At 38.4% G+C, this 23,298-nt stretch overlaps 1 protein-coding gene across 1 annotated transcript in view; it reads right to left on the reverse strand.

The window, feature by feature from the left end:
• SAMD3 (sterile alpha motif domain containing 3) overlaps positions 1 to 23,298 on the reverse strand; it is a 236,331-nt gene that overhangs the window by 179,241 nt on the left and 33,792 nt on the right. The window contains exon 2 of the mRNA XM_003255697.3: positions 1,459 to 1,574. The gene's annotated coding sequence lies outside the window, so the exon portion shown is untranslated. The remainder of the gene's footprint in view (positions 1 to 1,458; positions 1,575 to 23,298) is intronic.

Consider the following 23,298-nt stretch of genomic DNA (forward strand, 5'->3'; position numbering starts at 1 on the left):
CTGAGACCAAGAGCAAAGGGAATACCTGAAGTGTTGAAAAAAAATTTGTGAAGATACCTGCCAGACTACTGCTTTCTTTTAGGCCCAGTAGTTGAACAAGTTTAAGAGGACAGTGCAGCAGAGTGGAGGTGGCGGTGCTGAGATGGTCTCCTCTGTCCACATTTACCAGGGCAAAGGATATAAGAGTCTTCTGGGACCAGATGACAGCCATGTTGAGGAGAGGAGAAAAAAGAGCCAAATGAGATGGACTGGAGCAGTTTCGAGTCCTGTCCTAGAGGACCTTCCACACAGGGTCTCTGTTTGGTTGGATAGCTAGAGAACCAGGATCCAAGGACTGAGTGACAACTACAGGAATAGATTTCATTCCCCAACAGAAGGGGGGCCTCTGACGAGCCCAAAGAAGTACCAGCGAGGGAAGGAGCCTGCCTGAAACCAGCCCAGAAAGCATCCCTTTGCCTCTCCCCTGCCCCCACTTGCCAGACCTGAGGGGCTGAAACCACAGATAACAAAGAGGGGAGAAACAGTATGCGAAAGAGGCAAGCCACAGCTAACAAACACCTCTTCCTAATGAACAAGTTCTTGCTTCTGTGGCTTGTAGCTAAAAGAGGAAAAGGAGACCTCTTACCCTAAATAAATAGGGAAGTGTTGATTGATGTATTGGACTGGACACATTTCATGTGTAAATCGAGACTTCGTTTTGTGACTTTAAGTGATGGTTGAACTCTCTATTACTTAAGAGTGAGAAGCCAGGAAACTGCCAAGGCTTTTATCAAAAAGAAGAAGGCATTTTCCACTGAAGAAATTTTAAAACAACAATGGGAGACAAAAGGAAAGTAATGCATTGATTCCTGAATCATGCTTGCTCACCATACTGTTACAGGGTGCTCTTTCCTCCTCAGGCCCTTCCTGTCCCTTATCCTTACAGTCCTCCTCAGCCAGAGGTGGAGTCTTTTCTCATTTTAACCATCTATGGGTCCAGGGCCAATCCAGTCTTTGAGTAGGAGACAGTGAAGTAATTTTACCCCATTCAGTCTGGAACTCAGCATCAAGTTATTCTCGTTTTAGTTTGGGCTGTGATTTGCAATTCCCTATTTTAGTTCTGTGCCTTGACTTTTCTTCTTTTTCTTTATTCTTTTAATGATAATTTTTGCTTTTTAAACTTTTTTTCTTTTAAAATCATCCAGCCTAAAATGGCATTGGCTTGTTTTGTTGAAACCTACCTAATCTTGTTGAAGATAGTAATTATAGGCCTTATGTGTGAGTATACATGCACACACACACACACACACACATATTTTGTTTGTTTGGGTCCCTGACTTTCATGTTAGACACTTTTTCTCAATAATTTGGTGATTTATCTGGCTAGTTATTCTTTTTAAAGAGTCATTTATTAACAAGTTGATGGCAGTCTCATGGTGCATAGCACATGATGGGAACACGAGGAAGTTACACACTCACCCTGAGGATCACCAGCTCTCAGCATCTGTGGGGCTTTTCTTTTGGGTTGTAGCTTCCTAAGAGCAGTGGTTCAGTAGTGGTTCAAACTGTGACTGAGTTAGAATCTCTTGGAGAGCCTGTTAAAACACAGAAGGCCAAGACTCACCGCCAAAGTTGGTGATTGGGTAGGTCTGGGTAGGCTTGCATTTCTAACAAGTTTCCGGCTGCTGAGCGTGCTGTGGGCTTGGAGAGTACACTTTGAAAAGCACTGTCATGGTGCAGGATTTCTTCATGTTGGCACTATTGACATTTTGTGCTGGGTAATTTGTTGTGTGGTGCTGGCCTGTGTATTTGTAGAATGTTTAGCAGCATCCCTGGTGTCTATCCACTAGATGGCTACCGCCAACAGCCCCTATCCACACACCAGGTGTGTGAAACAAACATGTTTTGAGACATTGTCACATGTTCCCCTAGTGGACGAAATTACCCCACATTGATAACCACTGACTCCTCAAGGAATTCTCTCTCCTGCCTGGAAAATAAAAGTGCAGCTGTAAGCAATCTGGGAGACAAAGGGAAAAGGGGCTTGAGACTCACTATTCAGTTGGTAGACTCTATTAAATTCCCTCACTTTCTGTGTTGCCTTTCACCAATTCCACCTCACTGTCCATTTTCAGCTGTAAATCTCTCCAAAGGTAAATCTGTTCAATAGAGGTAGAAGAGGGCCAGGTTCCCGGAGAGGGGATCTGGGGCGTAACTGAGCTTCACATAAACTTTCAGTCTATCCTCCAGTTTGCAGCTTTGCCCTGAAGTCCTGCTATCAGAGGTACCTACTATCCCAAGATTTAAGTATTTCCAAGATTCACCAGAGCTAAGCAGCTTCCTTCCCTGCAAGGTCACAGTTCTGTTTTCTCTGGTCTGCCAAATCAATTGCTATTTATCCATCTGCTTTCTTGAGTCTAAAGTTTTATTGACATCTCTCATCTGCTGTCATCTGCTCTCTCATTCTCTTTGTTCTTGTAGATTTATGGCTTTTAAGCATTTATTTTCATTTTGGCGTGTTACAGAGGAGCAATAGTAAATGTGTGTTTAATCTGCTACGTGTAGCCAGAATTTCCAGCTGCTTATCTGAAACTAGGTTTGGATAAGAGGGAAGGTGGAAAGGATGTAAAATATGTACATTGGGGAGGTGTTATTAATGGTTTTGGTTAAAGAAAAAAATGGAAATTTGAAGGTACAAAAAACACTCTTTTCATGTTTCTTTTGTTCTGCCTAAAGCCCTGATTGTTATATCTTTATCATCTGTTCAATAAAAGCAACATTTGAAACTAACAATATAGCCCTTAAAAGGCTCTGAAATAAAGGGACCTCCAAAATAGACACCTTTAAGCAAGACAGTATTTATAAAAACCCATTATAAATTTCAAATAGACACCTATGTTGGGTTATGATTCATCACTTAAAAACATAGAGATTACAGGTTGCCATTTTGCCCACAAAATCAAAGGCATACGTTCTTACAGTTAGACTTTCTCTTTAATTTACTCTTAGATGCAATCTGAAGGTGTTATTTAGGCGTTAGTCATACTTGCTCATGCATAATTCCTCTTATTGATGAGAGAGCTCAATTCATGACTTTAAGGGATCGGGTGGGAGTTAGCCATAAGAAGTAACCAAAAAGGATATTGAATTTAATTTAATTTCAATAATTAACAAAATGATAGGTGGAAATTCTTCACAGATAAATATCTGGCTCTGGGAAGGTCACTGGATCTCTCAGGAGTAAAATTCCCTCAACAGGGGAATTGTGAAAAACATAATAGATAAAATAAACTAAGTGTCATATGAACAAAACTTTGACCTGGCATTGGAGTTCTTTTGAGTTTTCTACAGGTATAGCTATATGCAATTTTGAAAAATGCCCTCCAGCTGCTTTTAGGAATAAGCAGTGCTTTCTGAATACCAGTACTTTAAAAAGCATTAGTTATCACATACTCACTAAATATGAATTAATATTTCCATTGTATTATTACTTATTTGAATCTTAATACATGGACAAACTACAAGTTCCCTCCTCAAACTATATACTGTATTTTGCTTATGCTTTCAAGCTAATGAGCATTGAGAATAATATGGTGTTCTTCTCCTTGATTTTCACAGCAATATTTTTTGGCTTATACTGGCATGTTGTGTAACCTATGTGTTTAGATGAAAGTCAATAGAAAATATGGGAGGGAAGCAGTTACAGCCACCATCTTATAGTATGTCAGAAAAATATCATGTAAATATATATATTTCAGAGATACATATATATATAAAAGAAGTCAAATGCAAATATGGTTTAGAGTGTCAATGAAAACTTGGAATGGAAGAGTTATATGTGGGAATAATTTTCATAAGAACCGGTGAATGTGGTGGCATAAATCACTGGATTAGACATTTGGAGATTGAGTTATGTGACCTTACATAAAGTCATTTGGCCTGTCTGATTTTTAAATCTGTAAAATGAAGACAATATGTGCCTCTTTCCAACTCTCAAGAAGTCTATGAGGATTTATGGAGTTAATATATATAAAAGCACTTTATAAGCTATATGTACTACACAAATATAAATTGTTGACAAGAATATAATCATAGAAAAATAGAACTGATAATATCCATAAGAGGTTGTTTGGTTCATTCACCTGCCTAAGTTATTCAGGATATTAACTTAATTGTTATTCCTTTTATTTGTTTTGGAAATATTTTCATTTTTTCCAAACATTTAAACATTTTGCATAGTATTTTTAATATAAAATGATTTTAAAAATAATTTAAATTATTGGTAAACAGTAATACATCATGTGAATGGTATTTTTCTTATACATATGATATTAATTCTATAATGATGAGCTCCCCAAAGTAGGATCCCCTGATGGACTTGGGGGAATTTGTGACTTCGTGACTTCCATAAAAGGGCATGTGAAAGTGTGTATATATGTGCTAAGGAGTGATTTTCTGGAAAGAAGGTTCATATCTTTCATCACACTCTCAAAGAGACTAAAAGAATGGGATATTAGGGGCCGGGCATGGTGGCTCACGCCAGTAATCCCAGCACTTCGGGAGGCTGAGGCGGGTGGATCACTTGAGGTCAGGAGTTCGAGACCAGCCTGGCCAACCTGGTAAAACCCCATCTCTACTAAAAATACAAAAATTAGTCGGGCTTGATGGCAGGCGCCTGTAATCCCAGCTACTCATGAGGCTGAGGCAAGAGAATCGCTTGAGCCTGGGAGGCGGAGGTTTCAGTGAGCCGAGATCATGGCACTGCATTCCAGCCTAGGCAACAGAGCAAGGCTGTCTCAAAAAACAAAAAACAAACAAAAAAACAAACAAACAAACAAAAGAATGGAATATTAGGAATAGTGGAAGGAAGGAAGGATAAGAAAATGTGAGAAAAAGAAAAAAGAAGAGAAAGGGAATAGAAAACTTGAACACATCGCTAGAAAAGTGTGCTATAGGTTATTTGTGCTTTTCCAGAAGAACTGGGAAAATGTATTTTGGGATAAAAAATTTTATAATTAAAAAATAATAACTTAAATTCATGAGGGCCTACTGCATTCAGGTATTGTGATAACAGCTTTAATTCATGTTATACTTATACCTCACAACTACCCCATGAGGTAGGGAAAGACCCACAGTCCCTTTTAGGAAATGCTTGGCCCAAGTGTATGCTCTATTAAGGTGAGTGCACTGGGGTCAGATTTTGGAATTTAGAATTTTTCAATTTTTAGAAAGATATGTTGGTGGCCTTAGCATACATTATACACTATACCCAGGAGGGTCTAAGGGATCATAATGGGACCAAATAAAAGTTTTAAAGAGCTTCACATGAGTTCATTTCCTATAGATCAGATTTTGATGCCGGATGAGTTATGACAAAGCATTTGATTTTCATAGCTTTTAGGATTTTGAAATTGCAGACAAAAGATTGTATACCTGTATTATTATCATTCCCATTTTGTTAACCACAAAATGGCTTTAAGAGGTTGGTTAACAGCTCTGGTTTGCACAGCCAGGAGGTGACAGAGCAGACTGCACATCAGGCCTTCTGACTCCTGGTCTGTGGATTTTTAGAATTTAATGCAGATGGACCAATGAGAAATCCTGAGTTACAATTTGGATGTACTTAGTAGCCACCACCAGCTATTTGCCTTACTGTTCTTACCATTACTATTAGCTATTATTTTCCTGAACACCCATCAGCAACTAGGTGATAAGGGAGTGGGAGAAAGAAGGCAGTGATGGAGCCCAATGCTTTCCTAAAATCCTAAAATCCTGATGGGAAGGCTGACATTCCAGATTTAGATGAACTGATGGCCAGTTCATGAGACCCTTCCAAAGAAGAATCACAAAGAGCTCACAGAACATTCATAAAATATTCGTTGGAGGCCTACTACATGTTATTTATTGTTCTAGGCACTGGGAATATAAGTGCATGTATTTTATTATGATATATGATACTATGTATATCTCTCCTAACAGAGGAGATATACATATAACCAAATAATTAAAATACATTGTGATAAATGCTGTAATAGGGTTAATTAGGAAATACTGGGAATGTCAGGAAAGTCTTATACAAAGAAACTGATACTATATTTGGACTTAAAGGATGAGTTGTTTTTGTAGCTAGAGAAACAGCAGAATATGTAGAATGGCTGTTCTAAAAATGCACTTTTAATTTCTGCTCTTGACCAAGATGGAATGACAGGGACAGGATTTATTCCCCACTGGAAGCAACTGGAAAACTGGAAAAACATATACAAAACAGCAGTTCTCAAGACATCGTATGCAGGCAACAAAGGACAGTGATGCTGGAGAGATGAGAAATAAGTAAGGTAAGCCCTATAGTGTCCCAGCTTACTGCTGGGAGAGAGTATTCAGGCTGCAGGCCTATATTCTCAGAGTAAGAAGATTCTCAAAGTAAGGTTCTCAGAGTAAGGAGACAATGTTGATTGACTGGGAAGGCCAAGGTAGCTAAAGGCCACAGAGTAGAATGCCAGAAAAGAGAGAACTACATAGATTGAAAACTATGCAGACCTGTAGTGAGTCTTTAAGTATTCAACTGAGTACTGATCAACACGTGCATGTTAGGAAACCACCCAATGCTGGGGGCAAGAATCCAAAGGATTAGAGGCGAAATCCTTGGAGCTCAAATGGAGCCACAACTGGAACTTCTTCCCACCAGCCAGAATGGAAAGCTTCATAATTCAGTGGGCATTTGAGTAGAGTACTCAGAAGAATTTTGCCTCACTAGTACAGCTAAAGTCAGGCCTGGACTATCACTGCTCTGTTTCTGCCTGACAAAGCTTAAAAAAGCAAGACTCAAAATGATCATATGCTTTCCAATGAACTATCTCCCATAACAAAGCTCAAGAATATTTATAGAAATCAAATACATATGCAGCAGCCAAGAAGGTAAATTTTACAATGTTTGACATCTAATAAAAAAAGTTTTTTTTTTTAATTTTTTTATTTTGAGACAAAGTCTCACTCTGTCGCCCAGGCTGGAGTGCAGTGGCGGGATCTCGGCTCACTGCAACCTCCACCTCCTGAGTTCAAGCGATTCTTGTGCCTCAGCCTCCTGAGTAGCTGGGATTACAGGCACATGCCACCATGTTCAGCTAATTTTTGTATTTTTAGTAGTGATGGGGTTTCACTATGTTGGCTAGGCTGGTCTTGAACACCTGACCTCAAGTGATCTGCCCGCCTTGTCTTCCCAAAGTGCTGGGATTACAGGCGTGAGCCACCGTGCCCAGCCCATCTAATAAAATATTAATAGGCATGGAAAGACACAGGAAAACAGGGCCCACAAACAGGTAAAGAATAGTTAGTTGAAATTAGCCCAGAAATTACATGGATATTCAGTTATTGAAGACATTAAGCTTATTGATAAGGTTGTTAGTTCTGTTATTAAAACAGAACATAGATATTCCATATATTTATGGAGCTAGAGAGAAAATTGAACTGTTAGTTATAGATATGAAGATACAAAAACCGAATTTTTCAAGGTTAAAATTATAATGTGTGAGATAAAAAGACAGACTGGATCAATGACAGATTAGGTATTGCAGAAAAAATGATGAGTGAACTTGAAGACATGGTAATAGAAATTATCCCAAATGAAACTATCCAAGAAGGAAAAAATCCTGAACAAATCAATAAAGCATTAGTGGGTTGTGAGGCAACTTCAAGCAAACTAATACAGGAGAATTTGGAACCCCCACAGGAGAAGAGAGAGAGAGGGACGGAAAAACATTTGAAAGAAAGAATTACTAAAAACATTTCCTAATGTGCTGAAAATTATAAACCTCTAAGAATCTTAAAGAACTCCAAGCATAGGAAACATGAAGAAAAGTACGCAAAGACACGTTATAATGAAATTGTTAAAACCAGTTAAAAAAAGAAAAATTTAAAAGCCAGAAGCGAAAGACACATTAGATACAAAGGAAAAAAGACAAGGAGGAGAGCAGAGTTCTTGATGAAAACAATGCAAACTAGACAACAGTGGAGCAACATCAGGAAATACTGAAAAAACAAAAACAAAACTTTCAGCCTGTAATTTTTTATCCAGGAAAAACATCTTGCAAAAATGAAGGTACATATTAGTTAAAGGAATTAATCACTAGCAGACCCTGCCCTACAAAAAATGTTGAAAGAAGTCTTCCAAGCAAAAGGCAAATGATGCTAGATGGAAATTTGGACCTATACAAAATAATGAAGAGAATAAGAAATGGCATGTAGAAAAATATAGAGACTTTGCTTATTAAATATCTTTAAAATATAATCAATGGCTTGAGGCAGAATTAACAACCAAATATTGCGGGGTTTTAACATATAAGTTTAACATGTAGAAGTAAAATGCATGAAAGCAGTAGCAAAACAAATAAACAAAAATTACCCAGAAGGGGAAAATTAGAAATAATTGTAGACCTGACATGGCTAAGAAAAGAATCAGTAAACTTGAAACAGATCAATAAGAAGTTTCCAAAATGAATTGCAAAGAGAAAAACACACACACACATGCACACACGCATGTCCCCCAACACATTAAAAGATTGTGGAGAATATAAAAATGGAATAATACAAACTATTCAATCAATCCAAAAGAAGGCAGTAAAAGGAAAAAGGCAATAAAGAACAAGTGGAAAAAATGGGAAATAAATATCAAACACATATCTAATAAAACACTCAGATCCAGAATATACAGAGAATTCTCAAAACTCAAACAACTCTCTCCTTTTCAAAAAAAGAAATGCTATTTAACATTTTTTCATCTACCTACTTGCTATTCATTTATCTTCTTTGATGAAGTTTCTGTTCAGATAAATGAATAGCAAGTAGGTAGATGAAAAAATGTTAAATAGCACTAATCATTGAGGAAAGGAAAACTAAAGCCACAAAAGAATGTCACTATGCACGTATTAGAATGGCTAAAATTAAAAATCAAATGTTGGGGGAGAATGTGGAGCAACTGGAACTCTCACACACTGAATGGTGGGAATGTAAAATGGTCCTGCCACTTTGGAAAACAGCTTGGCAGTTTTAAAAAAGATACATATAGCTGATGTATGACTCAGGTATTGCGTCCTCATGTAACTATCCAAGATAAATAAAAGTATGTCTACACAAATATTTGCACATGAATGTTTATAGCAACTGTGTTTGTAATGGCCCCAAACTAGAAACAACCTAAATGTCCATCAACAGGTGAATAGATTAACAGTGTTACAATCAATGACATAAAGAGGAATGGATTGTTGATATACTCAAGAATATGGATAAATCTCAAAACAATTATGCTGATTATTATTTATATAAATGTATAATTCCATTTATATAAAATTGTTAAAATTACACACTGATCTATAGTGATACACAGCAGATCCATGTCTACCTTCCAGGCATATCTGACTTCACCTTCTGTGCTTCTCTCTTTTGCTTCCTGGGCTCCAGACAAGCAAATCTTGCTGTTCGTTGAACACATCAAGAATATGCCTGTCTCAAGGTTTACATATTTGCTGATCCCTTGACATGGGTACTGCTTCCCCAGAGAGTTTGCTCCTTACTTCATTCTAGGCTCTCATCCAATATCACTTTGTCTAACGTAACTCCCAAAGATCTCTGCCTGCTTGTATTTACTAGGTAAGTGTGGGCTGGACCTAGTGACTTACTTGTAGCAAATAGAATGCAATGAAGTGATAGGATGCCACCTCCACGATGAGGTTACAAAAAGAGTCTGGCTTCCATCTTTCCTGCTCTGTACCAGTCTTTCTCATTCCGTCTTTCTTAGAACTCTTGTCAGTTGCCTTAGGGAGAGTCCTATAAGGCAAGAAACTGATGTCTCTGATCAAGAGCCAGTGAGCACCTGGGGCTTGTCACTGGCCATGTGAGTGAGCTTGGAAGCAGATCCTCTCCCAGTTAAGCTTGGAGATGACTGCAGCCCCAACCCTGATGGCTGACTTGTGAGAGACCCCCTTGATTCACAGGCACCCAGTTCATCTGCACCTGGATTGCTGACCCATGGATATGGCGAAGTAGTAAGTGTTCATTATTTTAAGCTGCTAAACCTCTGGATAATTTTTTATGCAGCCATAGACAACTAATCCAGAGATGTTCCTTAGAAAACTATGTAAAATATCCCCACCGATACATACAATTCCCAGTACTCATTGTCCTCTTACCTTGTTTTTTCTTACTCAAGACATTTTTCATCATTCAAAGCATTATTATATGTTATATATGTGCTAACTTGCTGTCTGTCTCTCATTCCCCCAATAAAATGTCAGTTCCATGAGAACAGCATCTTATATCTAGGGCCTGAAACACTGCCTGGCCAAGCTACGTATATATCCATTACATATTTGACACCTTTATATAAAATTTGAAAAAAAAAATCTAGACTATAAGGCAGGCTCCTTTTAGCTAGACTTATTCTACATATATTCAGACCTCAACTCAAGGACAGAGGCCATCACAGAAAACCAGAAGAATAAGAAATTCCTTAAGCTACTGTGTCCCTTTTTCCCTAGGATCAGGCAACCAAAGTACTAATTCATCATACATTTAAAAATATTTGGAAAGGAGAAATAAGCAGAGAAGACAACTACTTCTCTGGTCAAGAGGAGCTGTGGAGGGCCTGATCCAGCCACAGGGTGAAAATCACTATGGGAACTCATTAGTGAGGGTTTAACTGAGCCATCAGAGAGGCAAAGCTGGAGCGAGGCATCCAAAGGGGCCAGGCAATGGTGGAATAGAGGCTAGTCCAGAACTGGGACAGGGACAGAGGTGGAATCTGGCTGTTGGTTGAGCCACAGCTTCAGGAACCAGCAGCAGGCAGAGAGAGAGAGAGATGGACCCCAAGGAAGTTCTTTTTCTGCCCAAGCCAGAGTACAGGTCGAGGCATCAAGGCTGGAGTGGAAGGCTGGGAATCAGGCATTTTCTCATAGATTGTAGGACGAGTAAGAGCAGAAGGTACATGTGAGATGACACAAGACGTCTCCACAGAGCTGTGACTACAGATGGGTCTGCATGCATACATGGAAAGTGTTTATTCGAAGTACATTGTGGTAGCCGGGTGTGGTGACACACGCCTGTAATTCCAGCTACTCGGAGGCTGAGGCAGGAGAATCACTTGAACTCGGGAGGTGGAAGTTGCAGTAAGCCGAGATCGCACCACTGCACCCCAGCCTGGGCAACAGAGTGAGTGAGACTGTCTCAAAAAACCAAACCAAACCAAAACAAAGTACATTGTGGGATCAGTGGTTTTATGAGCAAGGTGGAAACCTAACAACCATTCATGATATAATTTTTATGTTAAGATGATTTGAGTATTCCAAGCAACTAATGCAAAAGCAGAAATTTTGAAGAATCCTAAATTTGAGTTTACTTGAATTAACAATTTCTGTCAATCGTGGAAGGTGCTGCTATGGCCCACTAGGTGGCAGTATGGGAGTGGTTTGCTGCTTAACAGAAAATGGAATAGGCTTGACTCTCAAGCCACTAGTTTGGTTTTTTCCTAGCATTTAAAAGTTGACAATAGAAAATGTTCATGGAATAATAGATGGAAAGTCAGACAACGACTATCATGCAAAGGCCATTGACATATAAAATGAAACCGTTTTACAAGCAGTTACCATGGAGCATTTTATAAAAAGTCAGAACAGCAAATAATGTCTGCTGTTCATAATAAATATAATAATGTTTTTAAGTGATTCTTCTGATAGGTGAATGTTAGACAGATATAAAATAGAGACAAGTGAGAGAACAGGACAACGGATACCTCTTTCCCAGACCTTGCAAAAACCAGGTTCCCTGAAGCCTCTATGTTGGGGTTTTCAGTTCCCAGATCCCCACTTCCTCTTTACCCATCCATACTCCTGGCTTTCCCTGTGAGATGCTCTTGGCAGCAAATCCCTGACAAGTCACATCATTCAAGTATCTTAATTCACTCTTTCACTTGTATTTCCCTGAAATTATGGAGGAAGACACTAATATTTTGCAAGGTAAAATTTCCATTTTTTTTTTTTTTTGTATGATGAGTGCTTAGACTATTGCTGTACATGTCAAGCACCATTCAAGAATTTCCTGTCCAGCCCAGGCATGGTGGCTCACACCTGTAATCCTAGCACTTTGGGAGGCCAAGGCAGGCGGATCACTTGAGGCCAGGAGTTCAAGACCAGCCTAGCCAACATGGTGAAACACCATCTCTACTTAAAATACAAAACTTATCTGGGCGTGGTGGCATGTGCCTGTAATCCCAGCTACTCAGGAGGCTGAGGCAGAAGAATTGTTTGAACCCGGGAGGCGGAGGTTGCAGTGAGCTGAGATCGTGACACTATACTCCAGCCTGGGTCACAGAGGTAGACTCTGTCTCCAAAAAAAAAAAGAAAAAAAAAGAATTTCCCATCCATTCAGGTTCTAAGGGAAAAGGGCAGAAAATGTGCCTTCTGGTTCCCTTTCATTAGTATCTTTTAAGTGCTGGATATGCAGCATATGTTCAATAGATATTTAAACCAATGAATGAATAAATAAATGTCTCAATATGATGGTGTGCATGGGATGCACAACGGATGAATGAATAAATACACTCTGGCATTTAACATCTTGGAATTTTTTTTTTATAACATATCAATCTTGCATGATTAAAAATAGAACATTTTAGGCCGGGCGCGGTGGCTCACGCTTGTAATCCCAGCACTTTGGGAGGCCAAGGCGGGTGGATCACGAGGTCAGGAGATCGAGACCACGGTGAAACCCCGTCTCTACCAAAAATACAAAAAATTAGCCGGGCGTGGTGGCGGGCACCTGTAGTCCCAGCTACTCGGAGAGGCTGAGGCAGGAGAATTGCGTGAACCCGGGAGGCAGAGCTTGCAGTGAGCCGAGATCGCGCCACTGCACTCCAGACTGGGTGACAGAGCGAGACTCCGTCTCAAAAAAATAAAAAATAAAAAAAATAAAAATAGAACATTTTAAGTTTAAATAAACCTTCAAAATGTCTTAATATTTTACATAGAGCAAATTACTGTTAATAATTTACAAAGTTTAGAAAGTTTAGTTTAGAAAGATTAATCTCAAAATACTGATCTAGAATAGTAGGCTTTTTAAATTAGCAGTTACCTTTGAGATCATTAGGTCAACCCTCTTATTTTCAGATTAGAAATGAGGACTCATATTTAGTGCTTTTTTCTCGTTTTAAACAGATTGCTGCTTGAATTTGGCAAAAGCCATACATATGATGAGTATGTTAATTGTCATTGATTTTGCTGTTAAGAAATGTTTGTTAAGAATATTCTTGACAGTCTATATTTTTCATATGGTTGAATGAATTTGTGTAATATTAAGGCGTAATTATTTTTGGAACTAGCTTTTTTATCATCAAAATATAAAGTTTCATTCTTAGATACTTTTCAAATTGAAGCACTTTCTGGACTGTTTGTATCAGCTTACTCTACTTTCTTTCCCCTTGGAGTTATTTCTCTTTTCTTAAAGAAAGTAGGTTAAAATGCTGCTTATTAGGAAAATTAGGCTGGGAAGAAGCCGAATGATCTGTTAAATACCTCAAGTGAATTCCTGAATTCAAAAAATCTGAACATTATCCTTGAAAACAGCTGAAAGTAAAATAATAAAAACTACTTTTGGAGAATATTTTATTTTTTGGAATAGAAAAATGTTAATTCATTCACAGATCTTGCCCAGATGCAATCGCCTACTGGTCTGGGTCCAGCCTACACACAAGAACAAATTCTTTCCCGGTGCCTCACACTGTGAGGCTGCAGTCCAATCTTGCCAAGGAGCCAGGGGTTCTTGTGTATTTTTTTATTGCTTTAAATTATAAGTTTGTCATTTTAAATTAAACATCTTTTTACTGCTATAAATATCAGTGGAGCCTTAAATGAAATACTGCACGTACAATTCAGCTCTGAAGAACTACATCCATTCATAAACAAGAGCTCTATCGGGCAGGTTTTTCCTTTAGCAGAAATCTCATTGTAGTTTTATGTATTTATGTATATGTAGTATGTTAGTCAGGGTTCTCCAGAGAAAAAGAACCTATATATAGAGAGATATGTAAGAAGGGATTTATTATGGAAATTGACTCATATGATTATGGAAGCCAAGAGTCCCTTGATATGGTGTCTGCAAGATGGAGAGCTAAGGAAGCTGTGTGAGGACAAAAGACCTGCGAACCTTGTGAGCTGCTCTTGCTGCAAACTCCAGCGTCTAAAGGCTGGAGAACTTGGAGGTCTGATGTCCAAGGCCAGGAGACTATGGTGTCCCAGCTCCTGAAGAGAGAGAATTCACCTTCCCTCTGCCTTATTGTTCAGGCTCTTGACAGATTGGATGATGCCCACCCACACTCGTGAGGGCCATCTTCTTGACTCAGTCTACTAATTCAAATGTTCCTCTCTTCTGGAAACATCCTCACAGAAAATAAGATTGTTTAATAGGATGCTCAAATGCTCATCTCTTCTGGAAACATCCTCACAGACACACCCAGAAATAATACTTTACCAGCTACCTGGACGTCCCTTAAGCCAGTCAAGTTGACACCAAAATTAAGCATCACAGTGTGTATGATTTATGTATTTCTTTTTATTTTTGGCACAATTCAATGCTGAAATTACTCTTTAAATGTCATGGTTCGAGTCTTTCGAGTTCAATGTACCCGTTCTTGAACTCATCATCATCCTCTCCTCCCACAGTAATACCGATTTAGAGAATGGGCCACATCTAGCAGCTGCTCATCAAAAATCTAGAAGTTGACCTGCCTGGCTTTCACTTGCCTACTTTTCAATTCTGTCAGACACTTAATCCTCAAGTTTGCCTCCCATGTGTCTCCCTTACATGACTGCATCTGCCACATGGGCAGGGACTTGGTTGATAAACTCAGAGGCATATTGAGCATAGTCTTTAAAACTCAACAAATATCAGAGGAATGAATAAATGATGAATATTTATCCAGTCTATCCGCTTCTTTTCACCCTTGCCATCTCGATCATAGTTTAAGCATTCAGCATCTCTTATCTGGACTATTGCAGTAGCTTATAATTTGGATTTTCTGACTCTATTTGTATCTCACTCATCTGCCTTAATTCTAGCCTCATGTTTCTTTACTCTTGTCCTATGTTGCATGCTTAAATACTATTGAGCTGATTATGTCTCCTGCCATATACCCTGATATCTCCTGCCCCTATGACTTTACCTAGGAGGTTTCCATCTCTAGAAATGCCTGGTCATTTTTTTTTTTTTTTTTGCAAACTTCTGCTTATCCTCATTGCTGAGCTCATGTGACATATTTTTTAGTAACTTTTTTCTGAAGTCCCAGGTTGTATCACATGCGCCCTTTCTTTTGTCCTGTTGTACCTTGTGCATTTCTCTAACTGAATTCTTGTGTCACATTCTATTTTACTATTCATCTGTCTAGCTTTCTCTCTGTGCTCCTTTTGGGTAGAAATTCTTTCTTAAGCATTGTAGTAATTTTAATGGTGCACAGAAGGCAGTCCATAAATATTTGTACTTGTTTTTTCTTTTTGTGGAATGAACAATTTGGATGCCACAGGAATTTAGGATCGCCACTAATTATGAGTGTGTCTGCCATAGCTAGGGCCACTGAGTACAGCTGTACACATTGTGCACTGCACTATTCTGGGCATGGGTACTAGTCCCATAGAGGATAATGTGAACGTCTACTCCACCACTCCAGTTGTAAACTGCACCAATCATCCAACCACAGGCACTACCCTGGTGGATATAGATGAGATACTGCAGTGAATACCATTTTTAACTGTAAGATAGTTATATTTTAAATTGTAATTTATTTAAGGTTTTTAATAATTGGATTTATAAACAAACATTGAACAAATAATTCCATTATAATTCACCTGATACTTTTTCTTTTCAAAGGAAAGCATTTGTTTTAGCTTGGTATGTTTCTTCCCAGTATGTACCTTATAAATTATGAAATACTTTACCTTCCTTTCCTAGGCTATATTCTTGTTTCCTTAAACGAATTTGAAACACTGGAACATTAAGTTTATATAGATGGACAGCTATAAATCAATGAATTTTACTATGAAAAATAAGCATTGGCATGTGCATTTTTTTCCATGAAACACATCAGTCAAAATTTGAACTTTAAAAAAAATCAGAGGCTAAAGAAGTTCATTCTAAAGAAAGCTGCCAGTAAACAGATATTACCATTCTCCAGATTCTAGAACTGAACTAAATTGAATTTATTATTAAATATCAAATTTACAGCTTTTAAAAAGACATTAAATTTTCTCTAGAATATCAGTAAATCTCTTAAATATTAGAGATTTAGGACTGAAAAACATGAAATTCTATATTTAGTAACTAGCAAATTCCAAATTAATGGATGATAAACCAGACAACTCTTTAAATAAAATCAATCTAATAAAAATAGCCATTAGGCTTATGCATCAAAAAGGTATCAAAATTAAAACTGAGTAAATGGTCAACTTGGCATGAAGCCTTACTAAGTTGATTAAAGTAGAGACTCACTAAATTGACAGCTGGTATTTACAATCTGTGTGGAACAGATATTGATATTAATATTTGTAATAACTGCCATATTGAGAAGTATGCATCTGGCATTATGCTAAATGTAAGACACTTTTTAACATTTTGTCATTTTAATACTCAGAAGAATTTATAAGGTAGAAGTGACTACAATACCCATATTATGACTGATGAAACATATATGTGAAGAGATCAACAAAGAAAATAAGGAAGAAGTGAATGAAAAATTAATTAAAAAGCATTTTTTCAAACCAATCAGGAGAATTAATGAGGCAAGCATTGTTTATCTCCAGAAATGAGTTTAAAATATTAAAATACGGACCAGCCCAGAAGGCTCTAACTCTCTAGATATGGTCCATTCTACCCCTATCTGTAGCTGCCTGTCTTCTATCTACTTTATGAGTTTCCCATTGAAGCTGAGGTTTGAAATTCACCTGCTGATCGATGTTGCAGATCTCATGTGAGACCCTGGAAGTGGACCCATGGGATAATTGGCTGATACCCTTTCCACAATTGCTCTTGGTAAGCCTATGTGTGTTGGGACTGATGCCCCAATTCTGACTCATATTACAGGACCTGCTGGACCTGGAGCTATGTGCCCTGGATTCTGATTGCTGGTTTTGGCCAAACAACAGCCCAGTACTTGCCAACCCTCACTTCCTGGTGGGCTAAACTCTGTCTACTACCTAGAGGCACTGGCTAGGGTCCTGTTTCAATTTGAAATTCACTTTTGCCCCACCTCTTTCAGGGTTAAGATGCTACCACTTATGTGCCATCAATGCCCAGGCAATACCAATCCCATAACTCCACCTAAAAAAGTAGGACTTCTGTATATTCACATTAGCCTATGAGGAAACTGAATCCAAATTATCTTGGACTTTGAGGATTTATTATCCGATGACTACACATGAGGTCAACCCAAAAGTAAGCTTGGTCCTCTCAGCCTCTACTCTGCACACTGTTGGCTTACCTCCCTCAGCCCACCATGCTGATGCTAGGATCAATTGGGCCTCAAGACCAAGGCTGTTTAGCCAATAACAATTTCTGAACCTTAGAAAAGCCTTCCATTTGTTCTAGTCATCCAAATACCCAGTTTGCTAGAACTCTCTATCCACCTATTCTCAACTTTAAGAAATCTTCTGGATAAAATACAGAAAATCATTTGGGATCCAAAGTAGATAGATGTAATCATGTGGTTTTTGTTGTTGGTTCTGTTTATATGCTGGATTACATTTATTGATTTGTGTATGTTGAACCAGCCTTGCATCCCAGGGATGAAGCCCACTTGATCATGGTGGATAAGCTTTTTGATGTGCTGCTGGATTCGGTTTGCCAGTATTTTATTGAGGATTTTTGCATCAATGTTCATCAAGGATATTGGTCTAAAATTCTCTTTTTTGGTGGGTGTCTGCCCAGCTTTGGTATCAGGATGATGCTGGCCTCATAAAATGAGTTAGGGAGGATTCCCTCTTTTTCTATTGATTGGAATAGTTTCAGAAGGAATGGTACCAGTTCCTCCTTGTACCTCTGGTAGAATTCAGCTGTGAATCCATCTGGTCCTGGACTCTTTTTGGTTGGTAAGCTATTGATTATTGCCACAATTTCAGAGCCTGTTATTGGTCTATTCAGAGATTCAACTTCTTCCTGGTTTAGTCTTGGGAGGGTGTATGTGTCGAGGAATTTACCCATTTCTTCTAGATTTTCTAGTTTATTTGTATAGAGGTGTTTGTAGTATTCTCTGATGGTAGTTTGTATTTCTGTGGGATTGGTGTTGATATCCCCTTTATCATTTTTATCTCAATAGATGCAGAAAAGGCCTTTGACAAAATTCAACAATGCTTCATGCTAAAAACTCTCAATAAATTAGGTATTGATGGGACATATCTCAAAATAATAAGAGCTATCTATGACAAACCCACAGCCAATACCATACTGAATGGACAAAAACTGGAAGCATTCCCTTTGAAAACTGGCACAAGACAGGGATGCCCTCTCTCACCACTCCTATTCAACATAGTGCTGGAAGTTCTGGCCAGGGCAATCAGGCAGGAGAAGGAAATAAAGGGCATTCAATTAGGAAAAAAGGAAGTCAAATTGTCCCTGTTTGCAGATGACATGATTGTATATCTAGAAAACCCCATTGTCTCAGCCCCAAATCTCCTTAAGCTGATAAGCAACTTCAGCAAATTCTCAGGATACAAAATCAATGCACAAAAATCACAAGCATTCTTATACACCAATAACAGACAAGCAGAGAGCCAAATCATGAGTGAACTCCCATTCACAATTGCTTCAAAGAGAATAAAATATCTAGGAATCCAACTTACAAGGGATGTGAAGGAACTCTTCAAGAACTACAAACCACTGCTCAATGAAATAAAAGAGGACACAAACAAATGGAAGAACATTCCATGCTCATGGGTTGGAAGAATCAATATCGTGAAAATGGCCATACTGCCCAAGGTAATTTATAGATTCAATGCCATCCCCATCAAGCTACCACTGACTTTCTTCACAGAATTGGAAAAAACTACTTTAAAGTTCATATGGAACCAAAAAAGAGCCTGCATTGCCAAGTCAATCCTAAGCCAAAAGAACAAAGCTGGAGGCATCATGCTACCCGACTTCAAACTATACTACAAGGCTACAGTAACCAAAACAGCATGGTACTGGTACCAAAACAGGGATATAGACCAATGGAACAGAACAGAGCCCTCAGAAATAACGCCACATGTCTACAACTATCAGATCTTTGACAAACCTGACAAAAACAAGCAATGGGGAAAGGATTCCCTATTTAATAAATGGTGCTGGGAAAACTGGCTAGCCATATGTAGAAAGCTGAAACTGGATCCCTTCCTTACACCTTATACAAAAATTAATTCAAGATGGATTAAAGACTTACATGTTAGACCTAAAACCACAAAAACCCTAGAAGAAAACCTAGGCATTACCATTCAGGACATAGGCATGGGCACGGACTTCATGTCTAAAACACCAAAAACAATGGCAACAAAAGCCAAAATTGATGAATGGGATCTAATTAAACTAAAGAGCTTCTGCACAGCAAAAGAAACTATCGTCAGAGTGAACAGGCAACCTACAAAATGGGGGAAAATTTTTGCAACCTACTCATCTGACAAAGGGCTAATATCCAGAATCTACAATGAACTCAAACAGATTTACAAGAAAAAAACAACCCCATCAAAAAGTGGGCAAAGGACATGAACAGATACTTCTCAAAAGAAGACATTTATGCAGCCAAAAAACACATGAAAAAATGCTCATCATCACTGGCCATCAGAGAAATGCAAATCAAAACCACAATGAGATACCATCTCACACCAGTTAGAATGGCCATCATTAAAAAGTCAGGAAACAGCAGGTGCTGGAGAGGATGTGGAGAAATAGGAACACTTTTACACTGTTGGTGGGATTGTAAACTAGTTCAACCATTGTGGAAGTCAGTGTGGCGATTCCTCAGGGATCTAGAACTAGAAATACCATTTGACCCAGCCATCCCATTACTGGGTATATACCCAAAGGACTATAAATCATGCTGCTATAAAGACACATGCACACGTATGTTTATAGCGGCACTATTCACAATAGCAAAGACTTGGAACCAACCCAAATGTCCAACAGCGATAGACTGGATTAAGAAAATGTGGCATATAAACACCATGGAATACTATGCAGCCATAAAAAATGATGAGTTCATGTCCTTTGTAGGGACATGGATGAAACTGGAAATCATCATTCTCAGTAAACTATTGCAAGGTCAAAAAGCCAAACACCGCATGTTCTCACTCGTATGTGGGAATTGAACAATGAGAACACATGGACACAGGAAGGGGAACATCACACTCCAGGGACTGTTGTGGGGTGGGGGGAGGGGGAAGGGATAGCATTAGGAGATACACCTAATGCTAAATGACAAGTTAATGGGTGCAGCACACCAACATGGCACATGGATACATATGTAACAAACCTGTACATTGTGCACATGTACCCTAAAACTTAAAGTACAATAAAAAAAAGTAGATAGATGTAATGTAGAGAAATCTAAGTGGAAAGCAAGTAAGTGTAAGGTTTATGAGTATAAAGGAAAAATGGCAGATTTACCAAGACAAGGTTGAGAGTGTCAGAGGGAAATGAGAATCTAAGAGATTGTCTTTAGATGGCCACAAGTAAGAGAGGGAGGGGATCTAGGTGTAGACCAATATCTATCTAGCTAGCTATCTCTTATCTATCACCTATCTATTATCTGCATACTTATTTATATTACATGTATATGCCTTGGTCATTGTTAATCTGCTTCTACTTTCTGTTTGAATTTAGCAGACCATATTTTTCCAATTATCTTTGGTATGGTGGCTACCATCATCACCACTGCCTTTCTTATAGTAGCTAAATATAGATTAACAGAATCAACAAATCTCAAAAAAAAAACAAAAAGCCTGGTAAAGTTTAATATTGCTAATTAGACCTGCCTCTATTAGCAAAACGACATTCATTCTGGGGACGAATGACATCTGCCTGACATCTTTACAATCCATTTTCAGATAAAAAGCACCCAAAATGAGGTCCTGGATGGCAGTAGAATGAAATTTTTAAAAAGCCAAATGAAAATGGTTCAGTGCTTTTACACTGTTGGTGGGAGTGTAAATTAGTTCAACCATTGTGGAGACAGTGTGGTGATTCCTCAAGGATCTGGAACCAGAAATACCATTTGACCCAGCAATCTCATTACTGGGTATATACCCAAAGGATTATAAATCATTCTACTATAAAGACACATGCACACATATGTTTATTGCAGCACTATTTACAATAGCAAAGACTTGGAACCAACCCAAATGCCCATCAATGATAGACTGGATGAAGAAAATGTGGCACATATATGTCATGGAATACTATGCAGCCATAAAAAAGAATGAGTTCCTGTCCTTTGCAGGGACATGGCTAAAGCTGGAAATCGTCATCCTCAGCAAACTAACACAGGAACAGAAAACCAAACACTGCATGTTCTCACTTATAAGTGGGAGTTGAACAATGAGAACACATGGACACAGGGAGGGGAACATCACACACTGGGGCCTGTTGGGGGGTGGGGGGAAAGGGGACGGAGAGCATTAGGACAAATACCTAATGCATGCAGGGCTTAAAACCTAGATGATGGGGTGATAGGAGCAGCAAACCACCATGGCACATGTATACCTATGTACCAAACCTGCATGTTCAGCACATGTATCCCAGAACTTAAAGATTAAAAAAAAAGAAAGAAAATGGTTCTGTGACTCTGATAAGGGTGGGAAAGATGAATAATTGCAGCATAGTACATTTCATGTATGAAGAAGTAAGGATTGTTGCCTGAAAGGTCAGCAGGCCCAGAAGATGAGAGGATATTTTCTAAATTTGAGGTGGATAACAAAGGGCACTTGTAGGTAATAGAGGGCATCCTATTAAATGCAAAGACATTTTGGGGTGTTGGTATAGAAGACCTGGGATGCAGTTAAAATGGCTATATTTTGTGATATAAACTTTCTTAAAATAGCCTATATGAGTTTCTATTGCTATCTAAGCTTTAATCTACATAAATAGTCTAAAGTTACCACTATCCAGGACCTCAAAGCATACAGTGAGATTCAGTCATGTAGCTATGTTTTTGGAAGCTGGTTTACTTAGAAATATACTGGATATGGCTGCTGGAGATGGTTAGTTTAGAATAAGGAAAGGGAGGAAATTAAATTATGTGACCATTGAGTTTGAGGAACATTTTAATATCTTACTGAGGAAGTGTAGTTAAAGAAGAATTATGTAACTGATACTCCTCAGCTAGAAGAACTAAGAAGCCAGGAATTTGTAGCAACCAGTGGGGATACCAAAAATCACTGGTGGAAAGGGTAGATTGGAGGTGGCTTGGGTTTTTCTTCTGATGAGCTGAGTGAGCATCGGCTGTTTGGGGGCTACCTGCTCCCTTGACCCAGCTTGGAAGAATTAGGAAAAGAAACTACAATCTCTACCATTTATAAAGTCTCTAGGTCACTTGGTACCATAAACATTCCTCTGTGCTCATTTATCTCTCTTAAGAATCTGAAAATCAGATTATTTGCTGAGATTGATACTAAAAAGTGAACAGAACACAGATGAGTTTAGCTATCTGCAGAAGTCATTTTAAGGGATAGGATATTTCTTAGAATATAAGCTGGTGCAACAGGGAGTAGAAATTAACTTAAGCCACGACTGAATATTAAAGGAATTTATAACTAAATCAAGGATATTAGAGTATTAGTATATGAGCAGAAAAAGTAGAATTTGCATGAAGCTCCCAAACAAAGAAGTCACCACAGCTAATGTTATACTGGAGCTACTTCTATTAAAGTCAGAGCCATAAGGCTGCTGTTTACTATGATCATTGACATTCAACATTGCTTTGGATATTCTGTCCAATCCAATAATACAAGGCAAATAAGACATAAAACAAGTATAAAGGAGAAGACAACATTAACATTATATCCAGAAAATAAGATTGTTTAATAGAAAATTCAAGAGAACTTACTTTTTTAAAAAAAAAAATCTTAGAGTTGATGAGGAAAGTCATATTAGTGACTGGATAAAAAATAAATACATAAAGTTTGACTGGGCGCAGTGGCTCACGCCTGTAATCCCAGCACTTTGGGAGGTCGAGGCGGGCAGATCACGAGGTCAAGAGTTCGAGACCAGCTTGACCAACATGGTGAAACCCCGTCTCTACTAAAAAAATACAAAAATTAGTCA

Source organism: Nomascus leucogenys, chromosome 3 (assembly GCF_006542625.1).
Source record: "Nomascus leucogenys isolate Asia chromosome 3, Asia_NLE_v1, whole genome shotgun sequence".
Lineage (NCBI taxonomy): Eukaryota > Metazoa > Chordata > Mammalia > Primates > Hylobatidae > Nomascus > Nomascus leucogenys.